Source organism: Monodelphis domestica, chromosome 4 (assembly GCF_027887165.1).
Source record: "Monodelphis domestica isolate mMonDom1 chromosome 4, mMonDom1.pri, whole genome shotgun sequence".
NCBI lineage: Eukaryota > Metazoa > Chordata > Mammalia > Didelphimorphia > Didelphidae > Monodelphis > Monodelphis domestica.
The window spans coordinates 239,388,895-239,406,315 of NC_077230.1; the positions used below are offsets into that span (position 1 = coordinate 239,388,895).

Genomic DNA, 17,421 nt, shown 5'->3' on the forward strand with positions numbered 1-17,421 from the left:
CAATCCACAAGCTGCTCCACCGACGGCTGTCTCTGCCTTTCCCTCGAGGGTTTTGCATCTTCTTCGCAGGGTAGGTCCTAAGAGGTTCATAGAGACTCGAGGAGGCTGGGAGGTGCGCTGGTCCCTAGGGACATAGCAGGAGGAGCTGAGCGTCTTTGTGAACCAGTGGAGGGATCCAGAAGGGGACGGATAAGGGACAGGGGCGGTGCCCGGGGACTGGAGACAGCTCCAGGCTGAGACAGCCCCGCCCCTGGCCCCGTCCCCGCCCTTCCCGCTCCTCGGAGCTGTCCAAGCTCAGTGCTGGAGCCGACGCCTCCTGCGCTCAACTCGCCGCCTCTCCGCGCTGTCCCCGCGTCCGCCCGCGCTAACTACTCGTCCAGCTTCGCTCCGCCCCACTATATTCTGCTTTTCCCCGCCCCACCCCACCCTACCCCACCCCATCCCTGGGCCCAGTCCCCCCCTCCCCCTCGGGGTCGGAGCGCGGGGACCGGAGTCGGCTGTCTGGCCAGCCTCCTGGGACCTCGAGCTGTGCTGCTGGGGCAGGTGGCCGGAGTGCAAGAGCCGAGGATCACAGCAGCCTGGCTTCCAGACCTCAGCGCCACTAGTCCCCGACCAGCTGAAAACTCCTGGAGCCCACTAAGAAACGCCCCAGGACAGCGGCAGAAACGGCCGCAGGAGCTTCCCCTGGAGACTGCTGAAAGAAGCCACCACGCGTGGATGCGGGGGGAGCCTAGAGACTCGCGTAGCGGGCGCCGCTTCTGCCCTCGGGCGCCTTATGGCTTGAAGGTTAGAAATGGGCTCTAAGGTCTGGGTTCCGGGAGGGAGGCGGTCATCGGTGCCAGCCTCGGACGTTGGGAACTGTGAGGCAGGTTTCTTTGAGAGAGGGCTGGAGTTTTTCTCTTTGAGGGAATGGCGTACTTTAAAGGCAGAACTTTGGGGAGCGCCCGCTCCAGCCTGGGGTCCTGGGGACCGGCGTCCTCCCCCCCGCCCCCCCCAGCTCAGCGCTTTCCATTGCTCCCCTCCTTGTGTCTAGTCGCAGCTCTGGGCTGGGGCAGGAGCCGAGACGCGTCACCAGGAGAGCATCCTCCTGAGACCAGAAGAGGCTTTGGTTAGGGATTGCCTCCGCCAGAACGGAGTGTACTGGACCAGGAGACTCACTGACAGTCATTTAGACTGCTTGCTCCCTCTCCGGGAGAGATTTGGACAGATTTTCCCAAAGGGTAAAGTTCTGAATCTGGTGACCACTGAAAGGGGGCTGGGTACGAAGGTTCCACACTCACCCTAGCTCTCTTCGTTCTCTATATGAGCAGGTCCCCTGACCCCAGTTTCCTCACCTTGGGGAAGTGGCCAGAGATTGGGATAGGCTGTGGAGGCACTGAGAGCCAGGTAGAGTAACCGAAAAGAAGCGCTAACTGGACAGATAGTGATGATCCCAGCTCGGGACCTGACTGTGGGTTGCTTGAGTTGTGGTATGGGTGACCATTAAGATAGGTTGCTCCTAGCAACTCAACATTCATTCACCAAGGCCTCTTCCTCACTCCCTTTCTCTCTCTCTTCTCTCTCTCCACCAATCTTTCTGTCGCTTTGTTTTTGTCTCTGTCTTTCTATGTTGCACTGTCACTGTGTGCCCCTCTGTATCTATGTTTTTCTTTCTGCTCACCAGATCCACCAGACCACCAATTTAATCAGTCACCCCTAAGTCCTTTCTTCTTTCATTTCTTCTATCTTCCTCAGTTTTATTATTATTATCATTGTTTTTAATAAGAGACAGCAATTTCAGTTACTTAGCCTGGAGTCAGGTTGGAAGCAGAGGATGAGTTTCCAGTCCCAGAATGGAAAGAGTCCCTGATTATCAGGGTTTGTATGGAGGAGGTCTGGGAGCATTTCTAAGGGCAATGGAAAGGATTAGATAAATTGAAGGCATCTCACACTTTGTCAGCTCTGAGACAGATCTGTGTTGGAAAACAGACTGAATGTGAAAGGGTGCATACATTTACACATCATAGCACTGATCTTTGTGTATAAGACTTATTCAGTACCCTGCAAGCCCATAGGAGAAGTTTCCTGTTGTTTACAGAAAAGCTACTCTAACCCAGTCACTGTCCCTAATGGCTTCTTTTAGAGGGGGGTGGGGGGTTTCTGAAGGTGGGGGTGAGCTGAGTGACTTTCTCCTAATGCCTCTACAGATCCCTAGGTAGTGAACTGGTTTGGCTTCTTTTGGAATTTGAACATCACCCAAATCCTGGGATATTAGTAGATGTCTAATCTGAGGAACCACAGTGGTTTTCTGAACTGCCTTATTCAAGGTTCAAAAAGTACACTGATGGACCACCTCTATGGAAGTAGTTGTGCTTCCACTGAATTCATCCTGAAACATTAGGGTAAAATGAAAAAAGAAAAAAAAATCATAGTTTGACTCTTTCATGCACCTTTTGTTGCCATTTTGGCAAGGGAAGGGAGAGAGTGATATGGTAGTTAAAGTGAATGGAGATTAAAAGGTCAACATGCAACCAGCTTTCTGCTTCTCTATCCTATTGGTTTTTTTTTTATCTACTTTGTATCCAACATTCCATCTGTTCCTTCAGGACCCTGGTACCTTCTCTGAACTTAGGTTTTTGCTTGGTAAGAGACTCTGGAGTGAATGACCTTGAGCTAAGTATGTGTGATTCTTAACTACCTGGAGAAGGCTATGATCTTCCTTCCTCTTCCCTTTTCACTTGAGGAAGAGGCTGTGGAGAAGGGGAGACAGAGACATGAAACTCTCCTGATTTTTATGAAGCAGAAGGGTCTAGTGAACTGATTATCCTATAATTTCCTGGGCTAAGAAAAATGAAAATATTTCATAATCTACACTTGACTCCCTATAAATAACAAACATTTCCAGTTCGCCAGATGGAAGGTAATTGGGGTTAGGACCACCACCATAGGGCATCTGCTGGGAGGAAGGATAATATCCCCAATACTGCTCCCAAGCATACTGTGGGGTTTGCCTTATTTCCCAAATATATCTGTGTTCATCTCTAAGAAGTCCCCATATGACTTCAAGTTGCTAGCCAGAGTGCTTATTTCTCCTTCTGGGTTCCTTCTCACCATCCTCCCCTTCTTAGTTAGTGCCAATTTTCTTTCCCTCAAGGTCTGATAAACCTTTCCTGAAATTCTGAGGTGTGATTAGTTCAGATTTACAGAGTATTGTGTTCCCCAGAGATGCTGAACAGCTCATACCTGACTTTCAGTGACTGCCTTTACTTTATTGATTTAATTCTTCCTACACTATCATCTGGGGAGGTTCCAAGGAGGTTGACAAGGCTGGTAACAATGCTCATGGGTTAGTCTGTCTTCTATCCCTATCTGCAAGGTTGAGTACTTCTGTATAGAGAGTATAAATCTAAACTAATGGATCATGACAAGGACAGGACTTGAATTTGACAGAAACTTTCTTTCTAGCCTTTTAGGATATTAAGATTAATAGGAGTGATGATCCTGCACAGAAACCTGGCCATATGTTCCAATGAATGCAAGCAGAGATGCTCTCTGATCACCATTTTTCTGGGAAGCCATTGGATTGGGAGAGGAGGGGTCAGGTGGTTCCATCTGATCTGCATTTAAAAGTAGAATCTATGCATAGGAAACTGCACACAGCAATGGGTAGAGGGTAGGTGGTGAAGGTAAAGGAAAGAGAGGTTGGTTAGGACTTTCATATTCTAATTCAGTCTTTTGTCACACTTTTCTGGCCTTTCAACCCTCTGTTTTCCCAATCTTGGTTACTTAATATGTATGCAAAAGTGCTTTTATCCCTAAGGAAGATAGGAAAGTGATGGACTCAAGATTTCCCAATGAAGAGCCAATTAGCTACTGAAGATCCTGAGACCCCAATATGTGGGTACTGCTGTTGCTGTATGATATGCACTTTTTGGGAGAGTATGATCATCCCTTGGAGAGAGGCCTTTGGCCTGGTTCAAACACCGTGCCTCCCAGTTAAGTCAGGTATCCCTGCAACCTCTAGTGGACAAAGTAATATTACAGATCTATCAATCAACAAGCTTTTATTGTTTACTATGTGCCAGACTCTGTGCTAAGTACTGGGAATACAAAGAAAGGGAAAGGCAATACCCTATTTTTCTAATGGGGAGAGGGATGATACCTAAATAAATAGATACAAGATCCATACAGAATAGGTAAGAAGGAACCTTTGGGGTCTAGATCAAGGGACTGAGGTCTGATACTTAACCAGATGAATTTCTTTCAAGTGGCAGTTCAGATTGCCATCTTAAATTGCAAGGTACCCTCAGAGATAATTTATTCCATTCTTTTGACTCTAGGTAGACTCCTTTCCTATTCTAGAACAAACCTTCTTCTCTTAAAATTCTCCCACCTAGGCAGAAGATGGCACAGTCTTCCTTAGTCCACTACTCCAGTACCTTGCCTGTGTAAAGCACCTCTGATAGAGATCTCCAGGTTTCTTGAACCTGGATTCAGGGACCAAAGGGCCTGTTAGCTAACCTATAAACATGGCTTTGTAACAGAACTCTCTCCTAGTCCTGGAAATATGCAGAAGCCTCCGACTGGATGGGCAGCCAGGCCATTCTATTCTAATGTGCAGCACCCCCTGCATACCTGGGCTACAGTAGTCATTTTGGGGTTGCTTTAGTGGGATTTTGAGTTTATCTTGGATATCTCTTAGCCCTAGGAGGGAAACTGGTAGATCTGGTCCAAGGTGCTTTCTGACATGCTAGATGGACTCACTAAGTGTATGGAAGTAGCTTGTTTCCTATTTCTAGATGGCAGACTGATATTAATGATCTCTATCTTTTTACATTATTTTAATAATGATGAAATCAAAAGTTGGCACACTCCTGCTTGCTCCCTTCCCCCATCTTCAATTTAATTGAAGACTTTTCTTCTTTTCTTTTCTTTTTTTCTTAAACAAGAGACTCATATTATCTAAATTCACGGGTTTGGAAAATAGTTTGATTGTTGTGTCAGTACGAGTGGGTGGTGGAGTTAAACCACAAGATTCAGCCACTATTTTTTTTTCTCCATTTAGGTTCAGGAAAGGGAGATACACTCTTCTGGACTCTTAACAGGTTCTCTCACTATGTCCCAGCCCCTTTCTCTGACAAGCAGGTCTATATCAAGGCTGATGAAATTAAAGAACCACCCTCCCTACCCTCTCATCTCTTACCCATGAAGAAGACTTATCTCTCTTCTCCCAGAGAGATCGTAAAGCCCTTGCTCTCTATCAAAGAATGAATGTATCCTCTACCTGTTCCCTTTTACCAACCTCCACTGGCTATACTGCTCAGGATGAAGCCAGAAATAGTGAGTTTTGGACTGGGACCACTCTTCTGGCATCTGCCCAAGCCTACAGGTATTTTCTGCTTAACTTCATATGTTGACTCTGCAGAAACATGCCAGAAAACAAAGAACATGACAGGAAGCAGTTCATCCTCTAAGAGCAATGTTACAGCTGGTTTCTCAGTATTATAAAGAAACTTGGTTGTAGTTTTTTAATATCTTCACTGGGAAAGGATAGCATGGAAAAGCCTGGGAGGTCACTGAAAAGCTTCAGGGAAGAAGTGACTGGGGTAGGTTAGAGGGAAAATAAAGGAGTGAATTTTTAGTACATTTTATCATCAAATATGCACAGGATGCAAATTAATGAGTAAATAGTCTTTAACATACAACTTCAGCAATATTTTGGTAACAAGGAGGTACTTATGGGGGAGCTTGACTTCTCCCAGAAGGAGATGGGGAATTTCCCTTGTCCCTACTACAGAAAAGAGAGAGGAGGGTAATTAGATCTCCATGTAGCTTTCCAAACAGCATCAGTAAGAACCTGGATAGGGGATGGGAAGTGATCTCGGTACATGAGCACCATGCCCCCCCTCCCCATAAGGGCCCTATCAATAAGCAGGAGCTTTATCTGCTTGTGAGTCCTGTTCAATGCCTGGTGTGTTATTACTTATTATTAAATACCAACCATGGCCCCAAATGACAGCTCCCCTGCAGATGTCTGGAAGCTGCAGGCTCAGTGAGGCTCGCCTGTCATTGGACTTCTCCCCATCGTGTGTGTCTTATGCTGTTTCCATTGCCAAGTGTTTGTTATTGTTTGTGCTCTAAGTGGCCCAGCAGGGGAAAAGCATTAGAAATGAAATTATTTTTGTTACACGCTATATAATTGCATCTCTTTCCTTCCTGTTATCCTAGGTAGCAGCCTTACCAGTTCCTTGGGAATCCTTGGTCTGGGAAAAAATGGTGGGTCATATCTTGAAAAAACTAGATGACCCTTATAATAATGGATCTTATTTATAGGCTTTAAAGTTTCCAAAGCACTTTCCTTGAAATAATCTTGTGAGGTAGAGCATAAAATTATCATTTCTATTTTCAATATGAAGAAGCTGAGTCTCAAAGAGATTAAGTGTCTTGTCCATGGTTATAGAGTTAGGAAATTGCTAGAGCCCAGGTCTAAATCCAGTATTATTTTTTTTTCTTTTTTAACTTTTCCCTTCTGATGTAGAATCAATACTTGGTATTGGTTCCAAGGCAAAAGAGCAGGCAGGGCTAGGCAATTGGGTTTAAGTGACTTGCCCAGGGTCACATAGCTAGGAAATGACTGAGATAAGATTTGGCCCAGGACTCCCTTCCTGTCTCTAGGCCTGACTATCTGCCCAGCCACTTATCTGTCTCCTATATTCATTCTATTATACTAATATATTATATACATTCTACTATATACTACACAAAGGATACCCTACCTAATCATAGCTGTTTCTTCCTCTATCCTTGATCTAAGCAATTAGAGAAGGGAGGATTCTGTGAGAAGAGGAAAAACAAATTGGTATTTAATTCAATGAGTTAAAGAGATCATAGAATTTTAATTTGATATAAGAAAGGCAAGAGGATGGATTAGATCACTTTCTTATGCCTCTTAGAACCTTGGAATCCCAAGATTCTAGAATTTATTTTCAAAGCATTTACTCTGATTCTCAGATATGAGGCCAATTGTTTAAAGTACAGGGAGTCTTCCCTAATTCATGATGAAGAGAAAAGGTAGATAGGATCAATCTGAAACCAGCTAACAATGAATCAAGTGCAATTTATTAAATTTCTACTAATCTTGCTGATTTCTTTACAAGAGATAAAGAATTCTATCCTGTGTTATGTTTTCTCTTAGTTCTGTAAGGATAATTTAGAGTTGTGACCTAATCTAAATTTAATTTTTGGTTGCCAGGGGATATCCCAAATAAAATACTCAAGTCAGTTTAGAAATATATGGTGGTTTAATCAATATATAGGGAAGAAATCAAGGAGAAGAGAGAGGGGAGGGTATAGGATTTATCCCACCTGACCTGTGCCAGGGGGAGTTCAAAATCCTCTGCCACAAGGTTTATGAAGAAAATTAGAGGCTTCTAGGTGGATAGTGTTTGGAAGGTAAAAGAGAAAGAATCAGCCTTAACTCCGAGAGATCTCAGAGAAGACGCCTCACCAAACTAGGTTACTAGGCTTCCTCCAGTATGGTATCAAGGAAAACTCACTGCTAAAAACTGGACAATAGCAGCCACCATGCCAAGATGCCGACACACTCAGCCAGCTGCCGCCAGCCACCTCTCTGCTGTCCAAGAGCCCCAAGATAGGCAGTGACATGAAATATATAGACGGTTTTACATCACTTTCCTGTATCTCACATGTACCAATGATATCTTAGGCTTGACTTGGGACAGCCCAGAGGTCTGTCAGTTGTTTCTGATTTGTCATTTACTAGCACATGTCTATAATAGGCCATCCTCCTAAATACTTAATCTTTAAGTATGGGTGTAGACATTCCTGATTTTGTTAGAATAAGTAGGGTAGAGTAATCTAAAGTTCATAGTTTTTAACTTCTGGGGAAGGCGTTATAAACTCATTGGTGCTAATGACACTGTCATAGAGTTATAAGATTCAGAATTTGAAGGAACATTGGAGATTATCCCAAATGCATTCATTTTTTTGTAGATAAACAAACCAAGGCTGGTAAAGTGATTTGCCCAAATTCACAGAGCTAGAAGCAGAGCTTAGATTTGAACTTGCATCTTTTGATTTGAATTCTTATCTGCATGACTATTAAACCTTGGCTCTCATAACTTTTTTTCAGATCCTATTGAGTGAAAGGAACTGGTGAGGTCTAGATGATGAGATCCAGTTACCCAGCTTTCTCCAAGAGTATCACTCTTGACCAGTACAGGAAGGCAGCTTTCCACAACTCCAGGATTAACCTTTTTAGTATATGTGTGTGAGGAAAGAGGATTGATTTTGGCACAGCACAGGAGCAGAAGTATTAAAGAGGCAGCATAGTTTGGTGAGTTTAGTTTGGTTTAATGGTTTCATAGTTTAAGAATATTCATGACAAGAATGGCACCTTGGGTTCCATTTCTAGATCTGCTACTAACTAGCCATGTGATCTTGGCCAAGTTACTTCTCTCTTCAGGTAGAAGGAGGGGGCTTACTTAGGTACTCTTCATGGTCTCTTCCAGTTCTAACATTTGGCCCTTCAAAAAAGCATCTCAGAGACCATCTTATTTAGTTCCTCCTTTAAATGAAGAAGTTCAGGTTCAGAGAGAAGGGATTTGGCCATGATCACAGAGGTTAACAACAAAGCTGCCAATTCAAACCTAGCCATTCTGATTTCCAAATCCAGCACTTTCCACTGTACCTCAGTGGAGATGAAAATGTATGAATTTTTCTTTGTTAACACTATGGATTCCAGCAAGATGATCATCTTATAGTGAGTTGAAATGCCTTATTCCTCATCCTGTTGGAATCCACTGTGAATGGTAATGAAGAACATTTTACCATTTGCCTTCCTGCCAATAATTATCTTTAGAGGAAGCCATATGTTTGACCCCTCAAAATCTATGTCAATTATAATTTTATTATTAATTATATAATGTAACCATGTAATTAATTATAATTTTAGCATAATCATAGTACAATAATTAGTTCTTACACAGCTGGAAAGGCAGAGCTGTAAGGTACTTTAGAGATCACCTAGCCCAAGCCCATCATCATTTTACAAATAAGGAAACATAACCTGAGGAGGGCTGTTGGTTGCCCCAGGACATACAAAATAGACAGTGATCAAGACAGTGGAAAGTGCACAAAAAAGAAATAAAGGATTCTCAGTCTGTCTGATCATAAAACACTCCAAGGGGAGGTTGATTAGTGATGATTGTTTTCATGATATCATCCTTGGCCTTCAGTTATTTCAAGACAGCTTTTTATTGTTTCCCCTCATAACTAAAACCATACTTATGGGTATTTCTTTATCCATTCACTCATCCTCTTGAAAGTCACTTTGAATTCAGTGGAACTATATTCCACTGAAGTAAAAAAGAAATAGTGTTTCCTGAATGATCCGTCCTCTGGGAAACCATTTCCTAAATGAAAGGACTCCACTTACAGCCAGTTAAGCCATTTAAGAAAGGAAGGGAAATGTTTCTCTGAGGCCTTCTGACCATTCCCTCTCTGACAATAGTATGTCCTCTGTTATTCAGTTCTTGAATAGCTGGTTAGTTTGTAGTTGTGACAGAGAAAAGCACCTGACTTAGAAAGTAACTAGAAATCCATTTCCCAAGCCAACAGACTACTGGTTATCTCAATAAAGGTTTGTTTTCCATGTTTACTTTGTCTTGAATCCTGTAAATAATTCAATTCTGCAATATCTAGTGACAAATGGAACATAAGAAATGCCATTTGAAGTCAGGCCCATTCAGCTCCATGTGCCATCCCTCAAGTTATAAGAGAATTTGGTAAATGATATCATCCTTGAGTTTTTAGGGATATTTTCCAAACTTCTCTTTTCTCCTTAATAACATTCTATGGAAAAGATAACTTACCATTATTCCCTATGATTGACCCATCACCTTTTTGAACTCATTCTTTTAGCCTCTACCACCTTGTTAGAATGAATTTACTGTTCAATATAAAGTACATACTCTTATCATTCCTTGAACCATCTAATTTAAGCTTTAAAAGGTGCTCTATAATTTTGTGATATTCTGAGATTTGGAGTTCATGATTTTATGATCTTTGGTCCTGATCTATCTCAACTGTCATCATTCTAAATGAAGAGACCTCTTCTCTTTCCAGCTGTGCAGAAGCTACAAATTGCTACCACCTCTTTCCTCCATCTCCTGCTAGTGTGGCTATTTGATAATAGAAGGTATTAAATCTGTTGAATAAAGGAAGAAATGAATGAATGATTTCTCACAGCATCAATATTTCCTCTTTTCTTTTCCTGCAGTGAGCAAAGCAGGGTGGTCCGTATTGTCATTGTCCTATGGACCTGTAGCCTATGACTAAGTCCCTCTCAGAGCTCTGTGTACAGTACAAAGTGACTTTCACTTCTTAATGCTGAATTTAGATTCATAGTGGAGGACATAGATTGCATAGAGAAAGCAGTTCGCTGGTGTTCCTGTAATCAGATGAGATTGATGTGGGATTCTAGGTTTATCTTGTACCTCCAAGTTATAGAAGTGCTTCAGATTAAACTGTGAGCTGGAATATTCCTTTGCTTCCTTGCATTCTTGTGAATACTAACCCTAAAACATCAGAGAACTCCTGATAAGAACTTGGACATAAAAGAGAAAGACCCTTGAAAGAATTGTTGTTGGATTCTCTCCTAGGTTTTGAGATGGACACAGAGATACAACTCAAGGCTATGCTTTGATACCATTAAGACATCTATTTGTCCCCTAAACTATGAGGGTCCCCCAGGACCCCCACTTTTGACTCAGTTCATACCTTCACCCTCCTCAAATCACATATCACCTGCTGTAAAGAGTATTAAAACCCCAGAATTGATCTCCTTGAGGAGGCAGCTTTCCATCAATACTGCCCTCTCAGCCAAGTTCAACATGAATTCCAAATGAATAAATTTCTCTTTTTATTTCTAAGCTAAGCTATGGAGTCCTGCATTCTTGCAAAGGGTACCCATCCTGATCCCAGGGAGTTCACATCAAGCCCCACACAACAGGGTCAACCAGATGCTAATTGTTGTTCATTCCTTTTCAGTGTTGTCTGACTCTTCATGATCCCATTTATGGTTTTCTTGGCAAAGATACTGGAGTGGTTTGCCATTTCCTTCTCCTCATTATTTTGCAGATGAGGAAACTGAGGCAAATAAGGCAAAATGACTTGCTAGTAATTGCCTGAGACTGGATTCAAACTCAGGTCTTCCTGACTTCAGGCCCAGCATTCTATCCTCTGCAACAGCTGGCTACCCCACCCAGATACTAAATAGCCCCCGAATTGCTTGCTGAGGAACTGGCCAACCTCCACCAGATTTGGCCACATTACCTCTACATTGTTTGTTGAAGGTTTTTTTTTTTTTTAACCCTTACCTTCCATCTTGGAGTCAATACTGTGTATTGGCTCCAAGGCAGAAGAATGGTAAGGGCTAGGCAATGGGGGTTAAGTGACTTGCCCAGGGTCACACAGCTCGGAAGTGGCTGGGGTCAGATTTGAACCTAGGACCTCCCATCTCTAGTCCTGACTCTCAATCCACTGAGCCACCCAGCTGCCCCCTGTTGAAGTTTTATAAGACCAACATGGCAGTCTTCTACAGTGGATCAAACTTTAGGCATACACGCATGTGGGTAATTGTATTTAGGGGAAGACAACAAGGGAGCCATATAAAAATATGTTCATAATCAACTGGGCCCCAGATCAGGAGACTAATGGAGCTAAGATCAAAATGCTGGTGGATATGCTTTGAAGATTCTGATGAGTCAAGCCATTTGGGGCTATGAACTGGAGATCAGGGATGTGGATTAGATATGGCTGAGAGCCATTCCACCCTTGGATACTTTGAGAAATGATAATTAATGACCCTAATCCATTCTGCTTCCCTTAAGGATGGGGCACTACAAATATAGAAATCCTTGAAATCAAGGAGATACAGTCTTTCTGAGTTGCATGAGGTCCAGCCTTCCCCAGAGCTGAGGAAAGGGATGGGATGATATTTCCCAATGATTTTATTCTTTCTTTTTTGGCTGGGAGGGAATAGAAATTATTTCACATGGAGGAAAACAAAGTACAATCTGGCTTTTTAGAGAGTATTATTCTCTTTTTATTTTGTTATTTTATATATCATTTTATCATAATTTTATAGGTGAGAAAATTGAAAGTAAAGGAGGTTAAGTACATTGCTTATGGTCAGTGTATGAAAGTAAGTTTTGAACAGGTACACATTGAAGGATGTCCCAAAAATCTTAGTGTGATTTTTGTGGTATTAAGTTACAAAAACCTGGGACAGGTAGGTGGCACAGTGGAATCAAGCCTGGAATGCCAGGACTGGAATCAGAAGAAATTGAGTTCAAATCTGACCTCAGATACTTCCTAGCTCTGTAACCCTGGACAAGTCACTTAAACCCATTTGCTTAGCCCTTGCTCTTCTGTAGTAGAGTTACCAGGACAAACAGCAACAGGTTAAAAGACTTGTTATTAAGTTATTAAAGCTTTAAGATGCACTAATACTTTTGGGACACATGATATATGAATGATACCAGTTACTGAAAACTGAGACTGAGAGAGTTTAAGTAACTTAAAGAGGGGACAATGCTGTTAAGTGTCTGGGTTGGGATTTGAACCCATAATTTATTTTCAGTTCAATGCTTTATCCACCATGATATTCTATCTCTTGATATTTTCAAAGAGTATAAAGAGTTTGGGCAGCTACATTGCACAGTGGATAGAGAGCCAGATGAATCTTCCTGAGTCCAAATCTGGTCTTAGACACTTATGATCTGGGTGGCCCTGGGCAAGTCACTTAACCCTGTTGGTCTCAGTTTCCTAATCTGTAAAATGAGTTGGAGAAGGAAATGACCTGGAAAACCCCAAGTGGGATCACAAAGAATCAGACACAACTGAAACATCTGGATAAAAACAACAAAATTAAGAGTTTATATGAAGTCCAAGTTGAAATGAGAGGATTTAGATGCTGTGAGAGAACAGAATGCCTTCCCTTCATCCCCCAAAGCACTTAGCTTTATTCCTTTTTTCTAGGAATGGAGGTTTGTAAAAGAATGGGGGACTTCATAGGTATCTATAATATTATACAGTCTAAGCTGAGTCACTTTAAAATGTGTACTCATGGCAACAGCTAGGTGGCTTAGTATATAGAGAGCCAGGCCCAGAGATGGGCAGTCCTGAGTTCAAATATAGCCTCTGACACGTCCTAGCTGTGTGACCCTGGGCAAGTCACTTAACCCCCATTGCCTAGCCCTTACCATTCTTTTGCCTTCGAACTAATACATAGTATTGATTCTAAGGCAGAAGGTAAGAGGTTTTTTAAAATAATAAAATAAAATAAAATGTGTCCCCATAAGATGAATACTAACTATGGGAGTTATTTTTTGCAGTGAGGAACAATTCTCATCTAGCCTTACAACTAGGAGAATTGGATGAATTGCTTTTTTATTGGTGGAATTGGTCCGTGGGTATTTAGATTATGTTGATACATCTTTTCTACTCTAAGCAAGAAATGTTACAATGTGCTATCCCAAAGAGGAGCTGAGAAAATAGAATTTTGAGATTTGGATTTTTATAAGAGTGGGGAGTTAGGATAAAACAATGAGTAGTTTATGCTCTTCATCTTAAAAAGCGACTGCTGAGTACAAGTCAGTCAGCAGAGGAAACCAAAGAAGGAAATGGGTTAGAGTCAATCCTATCTGAGTCTCCCTTGCTCTCTTTACTTACTTCTACCAGACCAGACAGCTAGAGAGTACAGTGACGAGAGTGCTAGAATGGGAGGCAAGGAGACAAGTTCAAATCTTTCCTCAGACACATTCTTAGTTATATAACCTTGGTAAAATTCCTTATCTGTAAAATGGGGACAATAATAGCATCTATTCCACAGGGATAATATGATGATCGAATGAAGTAATACAGTTTAAGTATGATGATGATGATTATTGACCAGCATCACCAAAATCCTTGGGGTATGCTCCCTTTTGCATCTATCACAATATTCTTATTATCAATCTATTCTTAGGTTTCCCAGGTACTCCAAGTCCCTCACATTCTCCTGGCCTTAATAGGAAGACAAGCCCCCAACTCTACCCACATTCCTCGTCCCTGCCCTCCGCTCCACCTGCCTTTCTTTCCTTTTAATTATTTTCAACAGAAGATAGATTTATCTAAAGGCCTTTAATAACAGTTAAGGTAAATGAAAACTACAGAATTAAACTAAATTTAAGAAACATTTATTCAGCACTTACTCTATGGAAGGCATTATCCTGGGGCTGGGGATATAAAGGCAAAAGTGAAATGGTCTTTGTCACAATGAGTAGAGCTCTGGGCCTGGGGTCCGGAAATTTTGAGTTCAGATCCTGCTTCAGACACTTATTGATTGTGCAATAATCCCAGGCAAGTCACTTAACTAAGTGTGCCTCAGTTTCCTCAGCTGTGAAATGGGGATAAGCTTATATTCTTTTGGGAAGAGGAAAATGCAATTTATATAAAGGCAAGAAAATGCAAAGTAATTTCAAGAGTGCCAGGGCTATTAGGAAAACCCTTACATAAGGGAGCCTCTAAGCTCTGCTTTGAAGGCAGTAGCTAAGGCTCCTATGAGATAGACATGAGAAGAGGCTGCTTTTTAGCCATGGGGGACTACTTCAGCAAAGGACTAGAGATGAAACATGCCACGTCATATATGGGAATAATTGTCAGGTCACTCTGACTGGAATAGAGAGTGAATGAAATTCCAGTAATATGAAATAAAACTGGAAAGATAAGTGGGAGCCAGAATAGGAAGGATTTTAAATATCAGTACAAAGATGTTGTATTTATTCTAGAGGTAATGAAGAGTTGTTGATGATTTTTGAGTAGGATAGTGAAATGCTCAGATCTGTGTTTTAGGAATATTAATGTGAGGATACTGGGAGGATGGATTAGAGAGGGAAGAGACTAGAAGCAAAGAAAACACTTCAAGAAGGTATTGTAGAACTCCAGATGAGAAGTGACGAGTTTCTAGAGAGGTTGGGTGAATGTAGAGAAGGGCATAGAGGTGGGCTATATCAAGGGAACAGCATCAGTTCTTTACTGATTAGATATGGGGGCAAATTCCAATTGGAAGGGATTTCAGTGTACCCAACAGTAGTTGAAACTAGTAAAACTAATTTCTGAAAAAGAATCCCCACTACAACATCCCTGATATATTTTTATCCAATCTCTCCTTGAAATCTCCTCTAAGGAGGAACTTACTGTCTCTAGAGGAAATAGGTAATACAAATTTGAAGAGTACATAATTGTCAAATGATAGATTTTCAATCAATCAGCTAAATAGTCATCAAGTGTCTGCTATGCATGTTAGGCTTTGTGCTAAGTGTTGGAGTCACAAATTAAAAGAATAAAACTATCCTTACTGTCAAGGAACTAGGATCTTCAATGTGTTCAGAAGTTAGAAACAGGATATGTGTATACATACATACATGTATATGTGTATATATTTATAAGCCTTTCCATGTCCCACTCTACCATCTAAGAATGATAGAATTATCTAAGTGTATGATTTTGGGAGGTAGTGGTCAGAAGTTCAGGACAAAAGTCATTTTTTCTGGTCACTCCAGGAGGAAGTAATTCTACTCCATAACTGTGAAAACTGGCTTAGTTATCTTTCCCCATCAGGTGCACATTACACAAAAGAAAATCACAAATAGTGTCCAAATATAATTCATCAGAACAATTGTGCAAGATGGGAATTGGTGAAGCCATACAGATTAGTTTATGCATTAGAATACATAAGGCTTATGTGAACCAGGAGGAAGATGGAATCTTAGCTCAGCTGAGGAGAGTATGATCTCACCTAATGATATTGCTTTTAGAAGTCTTTGGGGATCAAGGGGCTTTCCCCCACATGCCTATGGCTCCAAAGGATCTCCCATTCATCACTCAAAGTTTATTCCTCTTTGTCCCATCTCTCTCTCTCTTTTTTTTCTTCTCTCTCCTAGAAATCTCATGAGTCAAGTCACATTTCTTACATGTATACTTGAAAAGACTGTATGTGTATGTGAGGGGAGGGAGAAGAGCCTGAACCAAGTATTTGTAAACATGGGAAGAGACTTACTGCTTCAACAAAGGCCAATATTATACTGATGGACATCATTCTCTTTTTTTTCAACAGGACAAAAGGTTGAATTTTTAAAAAATAGGACTGGGAAATGATTTTTTTTCTCTCATTCCCTTGTAAAAACCAAGGCACAGATAACAGAGAATGAGACTGAAATAAAGTCTATAAAGCTATACTTTGCCCTACAGAGACAAATACATTTTTATATTAATAAACATCCAAATAAAGAGAGAATGAGAAAAGGGGGAAGGAAAAAAGAGGGTGGGAGGTAGAAAGGAGGGAAAGACAAAGAGGGGGAAAGCAGACATAATAATATGGAATATTCATAAAGTACTTTGAATTCAATTAGGCTGTTTGTTTAAGTACCAGGTAGGTAATATGTGCAAACATCAATTCTTTCTAAAACCCTTATCTTCCATCTTACAATACCGTGTATTGGTTCCATGACAGAAAAAAAATAAGGGCTAAGCAACTGAGATTAAGACAATTGCCCAGGGTTACACAGCTAGGAAGAGTTTGAAGCTAAATTTGAACCCAGAACCTCCTATCTCTAGGCCTAGCTCTTAATCCACTGAGCCACCCCCCTGCCCTCTGAAAATGTTAATTTAATTGTATATATTATTAATGTCTTACTTTTGACCAAGTACCAAGGAGCTGATATATTTTTGGAGGAAATGAATAATGTCCAATCATATGGACATTAATCCTAGAAATGAAAGCAGAAAATGAAAAAAAGTTTCATTTAAATGGGAGGATATTTCAAAGGCCAAGCTCAGAAAGACAAGTAAAATAGTTAGCAAATTAGTTTTTATCCCATACCCATAGGCTACAAGAAATAGCATTTCATGGAACACTTGGCTATCTTGCCTGGAAGTGCTCATGAGAAGTTAAAGTAGTCAGATGACCATGACGATAATTGCAGTTTTTGCAATAACGATTGATGCTAAGGATAAAGAAGGAAAGAAATTCTAGAAAGAACTTGACATGGGGGCAGCTGGGTAGTTCAGTGGATTGAGAGCCAGGCCTAGAGATGGGAGATCCTAGGTTCAAATCTGGCCTCAGACACTTCCCAGCTGTGTGACCCTGGGCAAGTCACTTGACCCTCATTGCCTAGCCCTTACCACTCTTCTGCCTTGGAGTCAATACACAAGACGGAAGGTAAGGGTTTAAAAAAAAAAGAACTTGACAAAGTCTTCCAAACTAAGTCAAGTATATATTTTCTCAGCATCTTTGATGAAGAGGTGGGCACAGAAAAAAGATAAGGAAAAATAGCTGTCAAGATCAAGACATGAAAATGACCATGTGTTAAAGACTTT

General features: G+C 41.3%; 1 protein-coding gene across 2 annotated transcripts in view; it reads left to right on the forward strand.

Moving 5' to 3' along the window:
• Nucleotides 1-296: 296 nt before the first annotated feature.
• DRD2 (dopamine receptor D2) overlaps nt 297-17,421 on the forward strand; it is a 104,443-nt gene continuing 87,318 nt past the window's right edge. For both annotated transcript variants that reach the window (XM_016433856.2, XM_016433855.2), the window contains exon 1: nt 297-786. The gene's annotated coding sequence lies outside the window, so the exon portion shown is untranslated. The remainder of the gene's footprint in view (nt 787-17,421) is intronic.